The sequence below is a fragment of the Orbicella faveolata genome, unplaced genomic scaffold (genome assembly GCF_042242905.1).
Source record: "Orbicella faveolata isolate gen_17 unplaced genomic scaffold, um_ofav_v1 contig_27, whole genome shotgun sequence".
Lineage (NCBI taxonomy): Eukaryota > Metazoa > Cnidaria > Anthozoa > Scleractinia > Merulinidae > Orbicella > Orbicella faveolata.
Window position 1 is genome coordinate 1,724,659 of NW_028301555.1, and position 18,997 is coordinate 1,743,655.

General features: G+C 37.2%; 2 long non-coding RNA genes across 3 annotated transcripts; both read right to left on the reverse strand.

Annotated features, from left to right (window-relative positions):
* Positions 1-6,201: 6,201 nt before the first annotated feature.
* Positions 6,202-9,902, reverse strand: LOC149107089 (uncharacterized). The gene is made up of 3 exons (XR_016209294.1): positions 9,146-9,902; positions 8,609-8,675; positions 6,202-7,986 (listed from the first exon to the last, which is right to left on the reverse strand). It is a non-coding gene; the product is annotated as an uncharacterized LOC149107089 (long non-coding RNA).
* Positions 9,903-11,966: 2,064 nt separating this feature from the next.
* LOC149107090 (uncharacterized) lies at positions 11,967-18,997 on the reverse strand. Of its 2 annotated transcripts, none has more exons than XR_016209496.1 (3): positions 18,804-18,997; positions 15,325-15,422; positions 11,967-12,113 (listed from the first exon to the last, which is right to left on the reverse strand). It is a non-coding gene; the product is annotated as an uncharacterized LOC149107090 (long non-coding RNA). The 2 variants fall into 2 exon arrangements; XR_016209497.1 differs by having other exon boundaries at positions 15,218-15,422; positions 18,804-18,996.

The following is an 18,997-nucleotide window of genomic DNA, read 5'->3' on the forward strand; positions in this document are numbered from 1 at the left end:
TGTTGTTATTTATTGTGTCTTGCAGTCGGTAAGCCCTTGCTGGGAAAGTAATATATCAAACAGACACTAGAGATCGTGTCTTATGACATTTTTAAACACCGTTGAGAGAGAAGATATGATCCGAACACTCACGATTATGATTTGTTTGTTGTTGTTGTTGTTGTTGTTGTTTATTTCTTTGTTTTTTTAACGAGTTTAAGAATATTCAATCAATAAATAATAATTGGTCCCTGTAGTAGAAAACTATGATCATAATGGCAGTCTTGAAATACGCTTGCCTCGTCTTAAATCTTTGTGCTCTAGCTTTAAAACAACGAGAAGATTTGGAAGCGAGTGTAAGTGCTCTCGTTGCTGTGACAGTAATGCTGCTGGCCAAAATGAAACTTTTTGCCCTGAATAACAGTCAAATATGAAATAAGACTTCCTTGTCACTTGACTATAGATCACTCCGTCATGGATCCGCTAAGATCTTCAATCAGGCAGTCATAAGTAATATATCAAACACAAAAGACCGTGTTTCATCACATTTCCAAACATCCAGAAGAGAGTTGAAAATACGACGCGCAACGGAGTATTACAAACGAACTTCGAGGTGCTCGGAAATGTGGTCAAACATGGGTTTGATATATCTTCTCAATCTGAATCGAAACTAACGATAAGGAGAAAACGAAGAAATAAAATCATTAAAATCAATGCTAATCAGATATCTAAATACTGTCAAGAAAACAGGAGCGCAAAAGTACAAGTCATCTCTAGTTAGTAATTTCCATGGATGCCAAGAAAAGAATCCACCGCAAAAAATCATTGATCTGCCTTACCGACCAAACCTCCTGCCGTCTGTCCTCTCTGAAGGAATTTCAAAAAGACATAACTTAAGCAAGGTCTTTCATTTTATCATTGCATATTTTCCAAAGCAAGAAAAGGCTGTCAATAAAAACTACATTTCATTTGCTTATAGGTAGCGTTAAATTTGCTACCTAATTCAAGAAGTCCCTCTGTAGCCCAGTGGTTACATTTCCGAGCTTTGGTTTGGAAGGGCATGCCGTTCAGCCCCCCGCAGCGGGACTGCTTTTTTTCATCTTCTTATCATTTCCATCCAAGTTAGGGATGAAAAGACCTTTTAAGAAAGTACAATAAATTTGGCTGACCGTAAAATATACTCAAGTTATTGTCTTTTTTTTATTTAAGCTCTCATTATTAGCTTGTATCCAATATGAGAAGACCTGCATAAGAACAGATCTTAAGCTTGATAGAAATTTCACTATTTTTGGTTGGGAAAGATTAAACACGGGATTTCAAAAATACTCTGTAACTTAAGCAATGTTTTTGTTTTCATTGCAAATTTTCCAAAGCAAGATAAGGCTGTTAATAAAAACTGCATTTGATTTGCTTATAGGTACCGTTTAATTTGCTACCCAATTCAAGGAGTCCGTCTGTAGCCCAGTGGTTACATTTCCGAGTTTCAGTTCGGAAGGGCATGGCGTTCAGCCCCCGCAGCGGGACTCCTTTTTTCATATTTGTGTTAGACTCAATTTTGTTTTCCGTACAATCTTCTTTTTTTGTTTCAACCAAGTTAGGGATAAAAAGACCTTCTAACAAAGGACTACAGACCTAGCTGACCGTAAAATATATACAACTTATTTTGCCTTTTTTTAATTTAAGCTTCCTTTATTAGCTTGTATCTAATAGGCGAGGACCTGAAAAAGAACGGATCTTGATTGAAATGTTATTTTTTCTTGCTTGGGAAAAATTTAAAAAGGGATTTCAAAAAGACTCTACAACATAAGCAAGGTCTTTCATTTATTTTATTGCATATTTTCCAAAAAAAACTGTAAAAAAAAGTTTAAATATTTGAAAAACGACCTTTTGTGTTTATCAGCGTATAAGCGGGTTCACGTGGGCTTAATATAAACAAAGGGAATGCAAATTTGTAGCAGGAGAAAGCGTGCAAAGAGTTTTGTCGTTAAAAATTCCTGACGTGTGTGTTAGCTGATTGGTCTAATCTTGTTTTGCATATTTATGATGACTATTGCTGACCTGAGGCGCTTGTTTGTCATTTTGATATGTTTGCCGTCGGAGTAAGATGTGTAGGGCTCCCTTCTTTGCTAGACGCGAATTCTTACTTTGAAGAACAAATGGTCTCGACGTTTAGGGAAGTGAATACGGTTGACACCCATTTCTGCCAATGGTTAGTATCAATTTCTTTGCATTCTGTCTTTTGTAAGTAAAATTTCAATCAAAAATTTCGACTCCAAGTCCTACCACGTGCGCTTGCCGGACTCGGCTTACATTTCGTGTTGAACTTAACAACGCACCGTAAGAAGCTAGTTCAGGAACCATACGAGACGCTAGGTTCTTAGCGGTTTTTTCGATGAAATTTTGACCTTGTACATGAAAATGGCGTTTCTTTGCGAAACTTCGTCTTGTACTTGACAACGCGCACTCTTGTTTAAAAAATATTCAGTGAATTCTTTAACTCCTCATTAAGTCGTTGTTTCACACCTGGGTTTGTTCCTTATGCAATTTTTATATATTTTATTTTTAGGGTTGCCAACAAGACCGTGAGGAAATCAAAAGGATTCAAGCAGGGAGGATGAAGACAAAGTTGAGAATAGATTTCGAAAATTCGGTTGAATTGGAATCTCTCCGATAAGAAATGGCAGTCTTGAAACTAGACAGGATACTGTCGAGTTCAAAACTTTGTAGTTCAGTGAAAATCGTTTTTTTTTCTCGACTGAAATATTTGCATTCGAGTCGGAAATTCGGGCGCGGCAAAAAAATAAAATGAAATCGGCAGTGATTGTTAATTTAGAACGAAGCGCGCGAAGTCAAAACATAGAATGCAAATTACTGGAACCCCGAGAGAGTCAGACAACATAAGCGTGCTCTGAGAGAAATAGGAAGAAACTGAACGCCAAATTTTCGTTTCAAAAATTGTTTTAGGAACACTTGCTCACGCGCTTGAAAAAAGCTTCAAATCTTTCACCATTCCATTTTGTTTGTCTGAGTTTGTTTGAGTTATGAAGTCACCCGCGCGCTTCGCTATTCTGCCATTTTTGACGGAGAGGTTTTAACTGCTTTCCAGTTATCATTTAGTGCATGTTTTCAATTGGTGGGGAGTTCCATTCTTTGCTCGAGCGATCAACTTGATTGAACTATGTTTTATCGGTCGGCATTTGCATGCTTTACTACGTGCACTTTGTCAAGTCGAGTATGGTTTGATTCTCTTTTTGAAAATTCCAAATTCGTGTATAATCGCTCAACTCTCCAAGTTTGAAAACCTGTTACTAGGCGATAACATTTGTAGAGTATTTTAAGGTGGTGCTGCATGTGAAAACCAAACCGTGATAGTAACTATTGGTTACGTGATCATGTCAATCATAACAAATTCTGTTTTGATATAAAATTGGACAAACGGTACAACGCTGAACATTTAATTTGTCGTGTTCTCCTAAATCGCATTTCAGCACTAAGTTCACCTGAAGGTCTAGTTTCAATTTATGATGTGAATTGTCTATTGAAGGAAAATGCCGTTGCTAAAAAACAATAATGACTGGTCGTGGACAATTGCTTCAGTTTAGCCATCAAACTTTATGTTCTCGGACAATCATTTCTTCTTTTCAAATCTCAGGATTTTCAGAGACGAAATTAAAGAAGTTTCTTGATTGATTCTTCGAAAAACGTTCGGTTGATATTTTGTGTTTTGTTTTTTTGGAAGGGAAATAAGAGCAAAAAAGTCAACCAGAAACCAAATATATCATCTTGTTTAACTTCCAGCGAGGCTGTAATGAATTATGTCTGGTATCAAGCAACTCTTTCCATTATCGCTTTTCAAAAATGTAAGTCTAATTGTCTGATTTTTCGAATTGTTTTGGCTTTCATTTGTATTATCCGATATATTGAGTCAGTTTAGAAATGTAGCATCAATTGTCTGAATATTCTAAAATGTTAAAGCTACTATTTGCACTGATAAACATTTTTACCGAAAATGCTCGCGAATAGATCTGTTGTTTACAAAAATATGTGGTCCCAATTGTTTGATTGTTCTAAAATGGTATTGCTTTCGTCTGCACCCGACAGACAGATAGAATTCCCCTTTACATCTCTGATTTTCAAAACTTAGCTCAACTGTCCAATTCTTTGAAAATTTTATCGCTTTCATTTTTTCTAATTCACTTCGCATTTCTTATGAAAGAACGTAGCTCCATTTGTCCGCTTCTTCTAAAATATTTTTGTTATCGTTTGCTACTATACAGACAAACTTTTTCCAAAGATGTTATTCCAGTTGTCTGATTCTTTTAAAATGTTACTTATTTCAGGCCAATAGTTTTGCTAAAAGTGTTTTACAGAAGCCATATGATATATAGTGGTACAATTTGAAGCTTGATAACCAGATATTAATCTTTATCACCTCGCTGGAAGTAATTTCTAGTAGATAACGAAGCAAGCCATGAACAGTTTTTTTTAATTGGCCTTTAATTTGTCGGGTTTTGCTTTTTCATCTCGGCTGGAGGTGACGGAAGTTCTAAAATTATTGAAACGTGATTTATTATGATTTGGTGGGAATTATCGGGTTCATGGCTTGCCTTTGCTATCTTCTTGAAATATATTGGATGATGATATCATGTTAAATAGTTAAGCTGTGAATTACGGGCAGCTAGAAATCTATTTCCAGAAATGAGACGAGCCAGTTAAAATATCTACTACTGCAACGTTTCTGCACAAAATTGAGATGATGGCTACATTTTAGAATCGCTATAGCCAAGAGAGTTTATGTAGTTGGGGCTCAAGTCACCCGGCTATATAAACCTTCTATATAATATTTCGATTTAGAAATGTTTTCACCCTCTCCAAGTTTAGGTTGCTCTTCTCATTTTTGTAAATAGGTTTCTAGCTGGTCGTCGTTTTACGGCTGACTATTTAACAAGATATTATCATGAAATATACCATCTTGAACACAAACAAATATTCACTGAATTCAAAATCGTTTTTTTTCGTTAGTCTGTGTTCAAGATAGTATATGTTTAAACTTTTTTGGCGGGACAAATTCCGGGGGGTAACACAGCGGTCAAACGTCTGCGCATGTGCGAGCAATGGAGCGACTAAAAGGCGGTCAAAATATTTTCATGACATTGTTCTTTTCGTGGGTCATCGGCATCATATAAATGACATTTTCCTCGTTATTTATATATTTGCTTATGTTTTAGCCTGTACAACGAGTGCTAACAGAAATAAGAGTTAAAAATTGTGCTACCTTCTGCTTGTTGCAGTTTCTTTTCCGCGGTATGTATTTTCCGTGCTCCTTAAATTTCTTGTCCGCCTACACTTTGCATTTAGTGCACCAGTTTTTTCCAGGTTTGTAGTTTAGAAAAGATTTTCCCACTTGGTCAAAGACCTGGTACAGGCGGTTTGGGATCGGTATTTTGGCCAGCTATGCCCCCATGACGATGGACACGAACATCGTTTGTCGTTTCGATTCATCTCGTTCCTGTGCTTCAGACAAATCCTGGATCCAGATGGAATCCCCACAGTCCTTGCCAAAATTTTTCCAGCTCGTCTGAGCGAGGCCGAATCACTGCAATTGTCTTTTTCTTCTTCCATTTTTCCTTCTTTTACACACCGTTTGTCGTCCGTTTCCGGCGTCATGCATCGTATCATTAATAAAAACGAATAAAAATATACTACGCCGTCGGTTCGTAGCATGACATGGGTTTTCAAGACTTATAAACTTTTTTGGTAAAGCTCAAAACAAAATGGTAAATCAGCAGAATACCGGTAACTCAATAAACTTTGTGTCTGAAAAGTCTTAAGTTTTCCTTTTACCTACTTTCTTTTCCCTTTACAGATTTCTATGAACTTTTCAATTTTTTTTCGTAAATTTTGCGTGACACCGGTTATTTCCCATGTTTTCCCTTAGATTTTTGCGCGGGAAATTGGAGCGCGGCTGCCAAAAAATGTACCCATTTGTGCATGCCCGGCGTTTGACCGCTGTGTTTAAGGGGGTACCCCCTTAAAATTTTTGTCAAAAATGTTTTCAGGGGAAACGCTGTGCAAATTTTTTCAAATTTTCCCGCCAAAAGTCTTAGTATATATAAGGCAAATTTTTTGATGACACCTTTGTAATTAATTTAATTGAATTTTACTTAATTAATTGTTTTGTATTAGAACAATTAAAGAAAATAAATGAATTAAGTAAATAAATGAATAAAGGAAAAACTTGTTGTTTATTCTTTATTGAGATATTTACTTAGTTAATGAAGATTGCAAGAGAAATTCACCCTTCATTAGAGTAATGCACTTATTGACAATGAATAAAAATATAAATTAAACTTAAGGATGAAAAATAATTGAAATGTCATCCTTGAAAATTCAAAAAAAATTGACGCATGCGTAGTTTGGGCGCCGTATTTTTCTTAGTTTTTTGGCGGGAAATTTTTTTTAAAACGGAATACATGAATTAAAAGACAATTTAAAAAAAAAAGTTGGCGCATGCGTATTTTAAGTGTCTGTATTTTTTCTAAGTTTTTTGGCGAGAAAATTAAAATTTTCAACATAGGTTACCTTGATGAGCATCTTGAGACAAGCATTCGCTGAATTCCAAAATAAAGCTTTTACACGATACTTATCAACAAAAATTTAATAACATCTTTGAAAATTTTGCAATTCTAGTTAAAAAAGGAAAACACTTGAAAACAGCTATACAAAACGCTGTTTTGAGCAATGTTTAGATAAACTACAACAATATCGTCAAAAAAAACAACGCACTGTATAGCTGCAATAAACAAGATGGCAAAATAAACCTGATTTGTCAAAACTTTGTAGCGAAATTGAAGCGTTATTCCAAAGAATTCGCACAATTTCGGCTGCGGTTTCTTTATGAAGAAACAACCTCCGCAATTATGCAAGGTCTTCTGAAAAACGCTTCAAAATCACGACAAATTTTAGATAAATCAATCAATTTTACCAACTTGTTTAATACAGCTATACAATGCGTGATTACCCTGACAAGAAAAATTCTACCACCCAAGTGCCTTAAACGTTCGCAAGGTTTAAAATTCAAAACTAAAGTTCGTAAACAGGTCGCTCGAAACTCCGCACGGCATCAAAATGTTTACAATCGATCGTGACGAGCCACGTACGAAATATTCCTAGTTTCTCTTAAGATCAATTTTTAGTACTTAATTTTCATTACCTTAATATTTCCCCCGCGAAAATAGAAGGCAGTCGGGTAGTCATGCAAAAGTATTACAAGCTCTCCTTCCTTCTTATAAATGACTCCGAGAGTTCGAAACCAATTATTGGTTCCGCAATATTTTGACAAATTCATTTCCGTTCTAAGATTTTTCATTGGAAAACTGGCAATAACAAATCTGGCTCTTATTAAAAACTCGATAAAAACTCGATAATAGTCCCGCGAGTGAAGTTCTACGTTTCAAAAATATAAATCCACGGAGTCATTTTACAGAAACGAGTCAAGCCTATTAAAATTACGTGAACATTTTGAAACCAAAATCCTAGTGAAAAGCAATACTCGAAGCTCGTCTCTCAACAAACATGACAATTAGAATTCAGCAACGAATTTTTCAAGCCTTCCACAAAATGGCCTAGTTAAACTTTTTGATGAAACGATTAAACTCAATGAAACTGAAACGATGAAATGTGTTTTCAGTTGTTGAAAAATCTACATGCAATTTGCATGGCTCTAGACCATCGTCTTCTCTTCAACTATTTCTTCGTTTTTGTTGTTTAATTCAAGAGAAAAAAATTGTCACCTAGCCGAGCCTAATATTCTTGAATAAATTTTCAGATATTAACATATTTTCGGCTCGAATTAAATCTAACAATCTGTCTTGCTTTACTCCATCGTCTAGTATTCTCTTTAGTGTCTTCTCGTCATTATGTTTCGTCCATATATTCAGTGCATTGCTTTCAATTTGTTTCCAACACCATAGAGCAGTGCTTCCATTCTTCTCATTGTCACAAATCCTGAAAGAAACAAACAGATTTGATTTACTGAACTTGCTCAAGAAAATGTCGCCGGAGCTTCAGCTTTCAGCACAAAGCGTACGTATTCGTATCGATAAAAGTAAATATATATAAAACGTCTTCAAAACCACTTTAAAAAACACTTACAAACACTTTTGTTCTTTGGCCATTTCAGTTTAACAAGAAATAAAATGCAAACAGCGGCAACAAACATAACACATGAACTACGCATGGTTTGGAACAACAATCTAAAATTTTCTTGATGCGAAACGTCAAGAAAATTTTAGATTGTTGTTCCAAACCATGCGTAGTTCATGTGTTATGTTTGTTGCCGCTGTTTGCATTTTATTTCTTGTTAAAAAACACTTAAATGTTCAGTTTTTCAGCTTCCGATTCATTTCTATGTAGATTATGTTAAACTTGATCAAGATCTGATTTCTCCTTACGAAATCAACAAATGTCAAGCAAAAAGGTGGTGGGAATAAAGAAGTTAATCAACTAGGGAAATTGTCTCGATGTAATGACCCAAATTCCCACAACTAGCATAGAAAGAAATGCGTAATAACCAGTAGGGAGAGTTAAAATTTTGAGCTTTGAAATGAAAATTAAAGAGTCATGTTACCTGAAGTCATTATGTCATGGTATCATGCAACGTTCCATTACAATCGATGTCTCCTTTTCATCGTCATCTGAAAAAGGATCAAAAAGAATATTTAGGCAACCATTTACAGCCATTTCCCGTATTTTGTTAGCATGTAGGTTTATAACCCGTCTTGTTTCACAAACAACACAAATTGGCCTTATGCTCTCTAATACATTGTGACAAACAAAATTTCTAAGCTTTTCTGAAAAACTTTCGCGTAGGGCAAACTGCAAAATGTTAAATTGACAACCCAAAAAAAATCATAGGATTAAGCTAATTTCGAACTGCTACGGGAAACGATGAAATATAGTCAAATTTTAAAAGGTGTAGGAGAGTTTGGGACAAAACAGAAACAACGGCTCTCGCGTTATAACATACAAGATATACATGTAACTTCTGAAGAATTGGGCAGAATTCAGGTAGTAAATTAAATATGATCAGCTCTACTTTGTGATTTATCGGCTGCAATGAATTCATTTTACAACCTACAACATTACGTTTGAGCACAGTTTTTACCTTGAGAAGGATTCAAAAGCCATTTGCTGCGTGACATCTTGGCTTCTCCAAAGCACGTGCTCTCAGAGTTTACTTGAAGTAAAGTTCCTGTGACAGGTTTTTGTGTTCCGTCACAGCTCCAAGCGTAAAGACCATCTTAAACTAAAGCTCGGTACTTCTTCGAAGCAATAAGCAAAGCCAAAGGTGGATTTCTACAAGTTTAAGTTTCAACATGGACGGTTAACCTAGGGCGAAATGAACGCGAGAAGAAAATTCATCACAGGCATAATTTGCAATCATAATTTCGTAAAATTTGCAAACACGCGCCAAGTGGAATGCGCTTACCTAATTGGCTCGTCTTCTTATGTTTCTTATTGTAAATGAGCGCGGGAATTATTCAAATCGTCCTCTTAGAAATGATATTTGGTTTTGGACTGTGAAATTTTTTTTCAAAAGATTATAAAATTAACTGGGATTTCTTTTGGCTAATATTAATCCTCTTTAAAGCACACGGAAAGGGTGGCTGCTAGCTTTGAAAGATTTTTTGAGGGTGGGGAGGGTACGGCTCGAGAAAGAGAAGGCTTCTAGAGGGAAAGAAGCACTTGCTTTGATTCCTAAATCAGCCAGCGAATCTGAAAATAAACAGAACATAATGTCTGATACGAATTTGAAAAAAAATTGAAAACTTAAGAGGAGAAGTGACGAAACTAAAACACCACCACCGCCCCCATTCTGTATTACCGGACAGTCAGATCACATCGCGTCGAGTCAGGTCACATCGGGTCCAGTCGGCTTGGTTCGGTACGGATCGGGTCGGATCCATGCCGGTCCGAACATGATCAGCCTGACTTAAATATTCATATTGATATTTTGCTTATTAAATGGGATAACAGTACCTGATAAGCCAGGGATAAGCCACAATCTTTAGAGTTTGTTTTTTAAAAAGTTGAAATGGGGTTTTTCCAACGTCCCTTCATAAATTCTATTTTTCCGTCAGGATAAAAATTGTCTGACTTTTCCGTGTTCTCGAGAAAAAAAGAATACCCTGACTTTTCATGACCTACATGTAGGGTTGGTTGATGCATTTGAGCTGACAATCTAAGCGTTTCTTAATTTTTTAAAAAATATATTTTTTTTCTTTTCTTTTGTAGGATCAATGCAATGAGTGAAATTACTTGCCTGGACTAACGGCACACCAGAATTCATTGAAAAACCTCAGCACTGAAGCTTGGACAGCCAATAATCCAGACGTCAACGATTGGCACCGACAATCAACTCGTTCCCAGCCCCGAGGTGTGCTTCGCGCTCGACCAGAATAGAACGCCTAGGGAATGTGCTGAAGATGGGATAAAGTTTGACTCCTTGGCTTTTTCCCAAAATTTATTTTCATACTTTTCCCAGGTCTGGAATAGCTGAAAAATTGTCCCATCTTTATATACTTGTTATGAATCCTGCTAGTACATGAGAAACTTTTTGAATGATATCAAATACACTTAGAATGAGACAGACTGGGTAAGAAAATATGGAGCAGGAAAGGATGGAAGGGAAGCAGCAATTTACAGATATTTGTGTTGAGGAAAAGAGCTTTGAATTTAAAGGAAAGAATTGGCATGGTGAGCAAGAAAAAATCTGATTCAGGCAGGCTAGCAGCAGTCAGAGGGTAAGGAGTAAAAATTTCTGGGAGGCACCCACAGGAATGGATAGGCATGGTGGGGTGTCTCACAAACTAAGATTAATACCTAAGACCTCAGGTCTTACATCTTAGTATTTGAGACACCTGGACATGGTGGGTTCAAATTACTAAAGTCCACATTGAACAGCTTGGGTTTGGATACTGGCCGGGTTGTTGTGGCTTTTTATTCACATTGTGGGTCTCTCTACATTTGCTCCTGGGGGTATAACTAGGTAGTACTTGAAGAAGTGTTAGGAGGTGGGGCTGGGGGGTGGGTGGGTTTAAGCTGTGACACTTGTATTCTTTCCAAGACGAATACCTAGCAGTACTATTAGTCCTTTGTATCACAACTGGCGAAAACTAATGCACCTGACAACCCCTGATTTGTAGGATATGAGCCAAACCTTGTTCAAAGTTTGCTTTAGTGGCTGCCTAGCCCAAGGAAATAGCCATATCTCTTCACATGTGTTTCTCCATCTCCCTCAATTATTGGATTCAATGCAAAAATGAAAACTGACAAATGAGCAACAACCAAGCACAGGGGGCAGTCACATCAAATCAAAGTATGAATGACAGGTAAACCTGTTGAGTGGTGGTCATTTTAAATTTGTATACGCAGTTATCTGGTGCGAGGTCTGGAAGCGAGAAATGTTTCATAACTGCTCGGAACAATTCCTGGTGCATGATCATGTGCCTGAGAATATCCAAATACTGTTTGCCATCTCAGGCCCGTTAATTTTTTCCACTCCAGACCTTTATCAGAACACTGCATATTTAAAATTCCAAATGGCTGTCATGAACTAAAAAGATGTATTGTCTCATCTATTTATCCTCTGTCTCTCTTTTGCTTGAAAATCCGTGAGGAAGAATGCAAAGAAGAACGCAGTTCATGCTCAGTCATGCACACATGCTCACTTGTTTTGCATTCTTCCCCATGGATTTTCGAGGAAATGAGAGACCGATCACAGTCTAATTTGATCTGAGAGCCTCACTGGCCAAGCAGAGACATAACAAACTTACTCTACATGATCAGTTTCAGGTTGAACCTGAGACTTCAGATTCAAGGGAGCTGAATCAAACATGTGAAGAGACATGCTAGAGGACAGTGCCTGTCATAAAGGATTTCTCCCTTTTGTCCTTGTTGCTAAATACACAAAAAATGCTTTCAAATCATTCTTAGATACCTATATTTCCTTCAATGATAATAAAATTTGATTTTACAAAAAAATTAAGTACAAAAGTTCAAATTCTTGTGCTCATGATGGGACCTTGTGAATTGCAGTGATGAAATTTCCTTCTGATTGAACAAGTAGATTACTGCAAGAAGAAAAGAAATAAAAAAAATCTAATGAAGTAATCATGGTCCCCTTTCTAATAAGCGCTTTTGATTGGGTGCCAATTTTTTAAAAAGTGCTCCTATTCTCTTCTTACAAACGTGCCCACAGCAAAAGAAACATTCGAGACATTGACACAGAATAGACTGATTAGATGCATTAGTCAAGATGTCTTCTTCTCATCTGAGCATAATATTGAACATTGTTATGTAGCTGCAGTTTAGTTGCTAACACACACTCCAATTGGTTGATTTATGGTCACATGGCAATAGCTAAATCTACCCGTAATTGTGGCTCACCAGGCAACAATTAAACAATTGTCGCCTGCACTCCCACTAACCATACGATACTTTGACTTCTCCTTGAATTAAAACTTTACACTGAACTCCAGCTACATATATAATTGACTCTTAATCACTGGTCCTTGATGTTTCCCTCAACATTCTTGGGAAAACAAAATGGACTGTTTCCCTTAGGACAGGTGCTTAAGTATATATTAGTATATACCACAAAAGTGAATAGTACTTTTCTCAAGTGCTGATTGGTTAACTTAGAGGCAATAACAAAGCATGCAAAGACTAAAAATAGAATGCAAATTATTGGAACCCTGCGAGAGTCAGACAACATAAGCGTGTTCTGAGAGAAATAGGAGGTAAATGAACGCCTAATTTTTGTTTTAAAAATTGTTTTAGGAACACTTGCCTACGTTCTTGAAAAAGCGTCAAATCTTCCACCATTCCGTTTTGTTTGTCTGAGTTTGTCTGAGTTATGATGTCACTTGCATGCTTCACTATTAGTGAAGTCCTATTCACCAATAAGCAGCCAAAGAGAAACAAAATGGCTTATTGTCAGCTTATACAGCTTGTGTGGTATATATGAAAACAATTACTATTCAGCTCAGTGTTGGTCAGATTGGTGGATATTTACCTCCACATTTAGGTTAGTGAACAATTGTTAACAATAACTATCAGAGCCCCAATTGGTCCCTGCTGTTAGTCAGTTCTTGAGTCAAACAGTATTTTGTTTTTCATTAATAAAAGTATATTTGTACCATACTAAGATGTTTATGTTCAAAAAGAAACATGCTCCCCGTCCCTAAAAAGCGCCCACTCTCAAGTAAGCACTTCCTCGATGACATGCGCCTGCAGGGAATCATGGTAGTTGTATTCATCAAAACAACTATGTAATGATGAATACAACAACCATGGTTCCTTACAGGTGTATTTCACAGAGGGAATTGGGCATTGAGCTAACAAAATTAATTCACTGTCCTCTGACACTAACTCCAATCAGTATGGTAACAGATACAACAACCTGAACAATCAAAGTGGCTATGAGCCACTGAACTTGGAAAATGGATTGTCTGTAAACAGTGACAATTTTGATGCCACTGACATGAGGTTCTAATCTGTAGAGTTAAAGTTAAAGCCCACTGGCATTTAGTCTCCTTCGCAGCCGTTATTAGGGTTGTCACGCAACGCTCCTCCCCACTAGTGGGGAGGAGCGTTGTGTGATGACCCTAATAACGGCTGCGAAGGAGACTAACTGGCATTGTGCAAAACGAAACGGTTAGAGAATACACGAGGACACGTGACACCGTTGAAAACATTTAATAATGATTATATCGTGCTGTCTGACTTCTTTAGTGGTACACCAAGATGCCTGTACATATATCATATATATGTTTAGGAACTGAAATAACTTGTTGTTACAACTCAGTAGGAATAGTTTTAGCTTTGCATTTAAGAGTATCCTAGAATTTAAAAATGAGAATTTTTAATGAGCACTCAAAATGTCTGTACACATGTAAAAAATAAGTAAAATAGTAAATAAGTTTTGACTGTATTTTCTAGTAATGGAGGCTTTGGACAAACAATTAAGAATGAAAATCAGCGATAATAATTTTGAATGACGTTTCGATGACTCATTCATCATTTTCAAATTCGTAAAATTTAAAAGGCAGATTCTTATGAGTTCTTTATATACTAAGAATGCGTGTGAAAGTCTTGTTGCGTCTGATTAAAAGCACTACAATGTGGAATGTAGAGAGTGTTAATTAAGAGCGAAATAGTTTTGCTTTGATTGAGTCAGATTGAGTGTTCAGTTTAGGTTTCTTTTCTTGGATAAAGAGCATTTCATAAATTATTTCTAACTGAAATATATTTTGGTTCATTTTCTGCATGGGTTTTTGGAATTCAATTGTCTGTTTCTGAACTCAGCAATAACAATTGCAAAAATTTACTTTTTGAGGCAACTTTAAACAAAATGTCAGCTCTTATTTGTTTTATGTCTGTATGCATGAAAATACAACAAGAATTACCAAACTTTTAATTCACAGAAACAGATTTTACCATAATTGAGTTTCAGTTAATTTTAAGTGATGATTGCTATTGGCATAATTCCCGGCTCTGATATAATGAATTGTATGGAAAATGCGACAAGCAAGCCACGACACGACACCCACACAACACACTGGTCAGTTCAATACTCTGTTCACATGGGTACTAATTACATGGGCATCAAAGTGGTATTGGAATACAATGTTAAAGATCTTCAAATTGCAACTACTTTAGATAAATTTAAAGGTTGGTAATTGCTATTTTAGTTAGCTGCATATCCTGGGCTTTTTATCTAACTATAGTTACTATAGTTAGATAACTATAGTTACTGAGTGATTTTTTGATTGATTAAATGATTGGTTGATTGATTGACTGACTGTTTGACTCGCGAACTTCCCTTTACCTATGATTAAAAAAGAGATCTTTGAAAAAGACAGAAAATAAATAAAGCTTCATCCCAATTTGCTCATTAACTAAAATAACAGCTGCAAAGGAGATTGTGAAACCACATGTGCACGTGTAACTAGGAAATGAACAGAGAGTAATAAATTGGTATTACAAATGTTTACCTTGAGTAATCAAAGAATTTTTCATCTCAATCGACCCACAGCAATGAGTCACCAATTTTGTTAAATTGAAATTTGGAAATATTTGTTTTTCAGGAGTGAGGGGGACCGGAGCACCCCGAGAAAAATGCTTGGGCCAAGGTGCACTGTGCCATCTCTGCTACTGGTAATATCTGATATACCTTAATATATCTACTGCATAATTCAACTTATGAACATTTTTCATTCAAGGCTTGCTTTCATTTACTGTCCTTGATCCCCAGTTGTCAGTCCTCAGTCCTATCCTTGCTCCTTGATTCTCTGTTTTGAGTCCTGGGTCCTCTGTCCTCGGTCCTCTGTCTGGGTCCCCAGTCCTTGATCCTGAGATCTATGTCTCTAACAATTTGCCTGCAAATCCAATATGTAACTAGTAAGTATTTTATACAGGACTTTTGCTAAACTTGCATAAAACAATGTGCAAATAATTATTTTCTCTTAAAATTTTGCTTCAGAGTCTTAAGAATTTCACAACCTCCTAAAGGATTACCCAAACATTTTTACCTCACCAAAACAAACTAATTCCTTGAGCAATCAATCAGTGTTTTCGCAGAGGAAGGAAGGTGGCCAAACGCAGTTTTTGCGTGCGCTTTTGCTGATGCAATTCAGCGTGTGCACAAGGATTGGAAAAAACAAATATGCCGTCAATAGAGCGATCCAGCGATCATTTTATTTACTCAACACCAGCACTATCTGTGCTATTTTTCTCTATATTTGAACACAGTGTATTGATGGCTTTAGTCTTTTATTACAAAGATATATTAGAAAAGATAATGATGCAAAGAACCCAGCAATTCTCAGCTTTTTCTTTGTTACCAAAAGAACCCAGTTAAATGCAGCGCATGCGCAGTTGCTCAAAAAATTGAGACCGATTGCTTTGGCAGAAACTTGCCGATTTCTAACGATCCAGTCGTTAGAATTTCAAGAAATTTGGCAAAAAAAAAAAAAAAAAGTTCAGAAACCATGTGAATGATCTATCACAAAAAATCTGAATTTTGACATAGGAGGGGGGCGTAAGGGTTTGCGGTGATGCGGTTTTGCATTATTTTTGTTGCGGTTTTGCGGTAATTTCGTTTTAACTCGCGGTATTGCGGTTTCCAAAAACTTAGTGGTTTGCGGTTATTACAACCTTTAAGTCACGGTTTTCGGTGAAAAAAAAATGTCTGTGGTGATGACACTCTTCAGAACAGTCGGCAGGCGGTCAGCATCTGGTTGTTTTGCAAGCGCAAGCCAAGCGTTTTGTTTTAGATCGCATCAGGGTTCATTACATCAGCTTACAATTTAACTCTGTGGTTTGCAATTAACAATCGTCTTCTCCACTGAACGTGAACTCTTTAGGAGACAAGAAGGTCACAATTCCAGAAGTAACATTTATTCCGCATTCCACAACTAGCACAGGGTCGTCCAAGGTAATCAGTCACCCAACGCAAGATGTACAGGATCAGTGACAGAGTTTTTCAGAGTCAAGGGAGATATCAGTACTCATTCAAGTACATGACCCACATACTTGGCATTTGGTTAGTAGTAAATAGAGTATAATAGTGTAGTACAGTATACCGTTAGCGTTATGATGGTACGTTTAATATTAACGTACAATGTTATTAGAATATATCACAAGTCTTTCTGACGTCAGCTTTCATATTGTGGCCTCCATGTACGTGTGGTTTCAGTGTTCGGGAAAAAAATTCGGGTTTGCGGTTTTTTGGCGTATATCTGTGCGGTTTTGCGGTTTTCGGACCCCCCTTACGACCCCCTCACATAGGGAACTTTTAATAATACAGAACATGCAGTGAAAACGATTTACAGCGAATTACGAAAATCTTCTACGTCAAAGTTTTTTTAGAACAGTGTTGACAGAAGGGATTTAATGTCAATTCGTAGTGGGCAAAGGATTAAAAAAATTCTCATGACTGGATTTTTTTAAAACAAACAAAAACCATTTTTTAAGCCTTGTTTTTAACCAGCCATGATGCCATGGCAACAGCACACACCTTAGCCAAAATGTGAGAAAAAACCCTTCTGTGGTTAACCTTGACTCTTGGAAAAAACAGGTGCCTGTTTTTAAAAGTAATGGTGAATTAAGCATTGGCACTTGAAAACTGTGTTCGGTCACCTTAAACCAGAGGTAACAAATTCTGATTCATTTCAAGGAATAACCGTCTGAAATTTGTAAGTGCTTTATACACGTGTTTTATACACAGTCTGTAATGTTTAGTCTGCATTTTATAACTAAGTCCATAGTCCGCAGTCCACAGTCCATATTTATGACCGTGTAATGGCACATTTTGCTGACCCCTAGTCCATGGACTACACTGAAGGACCAGGTCCATGGACTACTTGAATGGACTACCCACCCAGAAATTTTTGGCAAACATAAATTTTAATGATGCTAGTCTAACCTGAACAAACACAATTACAGAACACTTTTGAGGTAACAGATTTAAGCCTGGTTCTTATATGCCGCCGACATACCTGGGACATAGCCGGCAGAACGGCCTGGGACACCATTACGGCATATGTGAACATTTATCGCCAAATCATTATCTTTCCCAGGCATTGACCGCCGGCTTGCCTGCGCAGTTGAGCTGCATTCAACTTTGCAGGCAAGCTAGCAGTTGTTGTCGGCGATAGAAGTATTTAATGTGAACATCATCTGTGGATATCTGCGGACGCAAATGTATGACGTAACAACTCGATTTTTCCCACAAGTCCTGACTTTCAAAATGGCGGATGAAGCATTTCGCGCCAATTTGAGTATGTGGGCGATCCATTGCAGATGCGCCGGGGATCCACTGGAACAGATCGCCAAACATTATCAGTTGCAACCGGCGACTATGTCACTGGTAGGTCGCCGGGATATGAGAACCAGGCTTTAATGATCATGGCCGGGTGGTTCGGAAGGCGGTTAACGCTAACCCAGGATTAAAAGTTAACCGAAGTATAATTTTTTTCTTGTATACAAATGTTTTTCACTGCTTATGTTCTGTGTGTAGATTTGAGATTATTCAAACTCAAAACAGATGGCCAAACAACAAAAACAGAAAACCTCACGGCAAAGGGCCAAGTCGCACTAGAGGAAAAAACTGTTTACTTATGTCAAGAATCCGTCATCACAATGAAAAACCAAGTGCGACCGGTTTGTTCCCCAAAGGACAAAATTTGGTTGCAGACGGACAAACTTCAAAGATGCCGTCGACTACCTCTGGAGCAGGCCAAATTGAGACAATTCTTGGAAAACAAAAGCGAGGGTGTTTTGATTCGGAAATGATTTGACAGGTGATATGTAGCAGAGTCTCTATGCGATGGACTTCGCGGTAAAATTAATCACGTTCTCATTTCGCAACAACATGAATCCCAGCGCTGGCGACCAATTTTTCCCCTACGAATTTCCACAATATCCACCAAGATGGATTTATCCTTTGCCAGGTGCTTACATGTTTAATGATCGCAGATTTTGTTCTCAAGTGCGACTGTAGCTTTCCGGACAAATATTTTGTCACTGGCCGATTTCAAGTCGGATTTGTCCAGAACAAATTTGAAATTGCCCTCCAGTGCGACTTGGCCCAAAGCTACAAAACTCAAATCAAAATTCTCGCTTTACCTGGGTTAGCTTAATCGGGCTTTAAACAACCCGGCCCTGAGCTTCGCTTTTAGCCTTGGCGAAATATAAGCTTAGACATTATCACAGTAAGCTTACATGAATAATCAAATCGGACAGCTATGTCAGCTTACCTCTTCATCACTCGAATTCTGCTTTTCTTTCACTTTTCTTCACAGAATAGTGTCTGAATGTTCATAAGAAAGAGGTCCTTAAACCTAAGCAAGGAAATCACACGTAAAAGAGTGAAGTGACTGAATTTCGTCCGCCGCCATTTTGAATTCTTCCGCCGCCTCGAGATTGGTCCTCAGGGCCTTCTCCTCGTCGA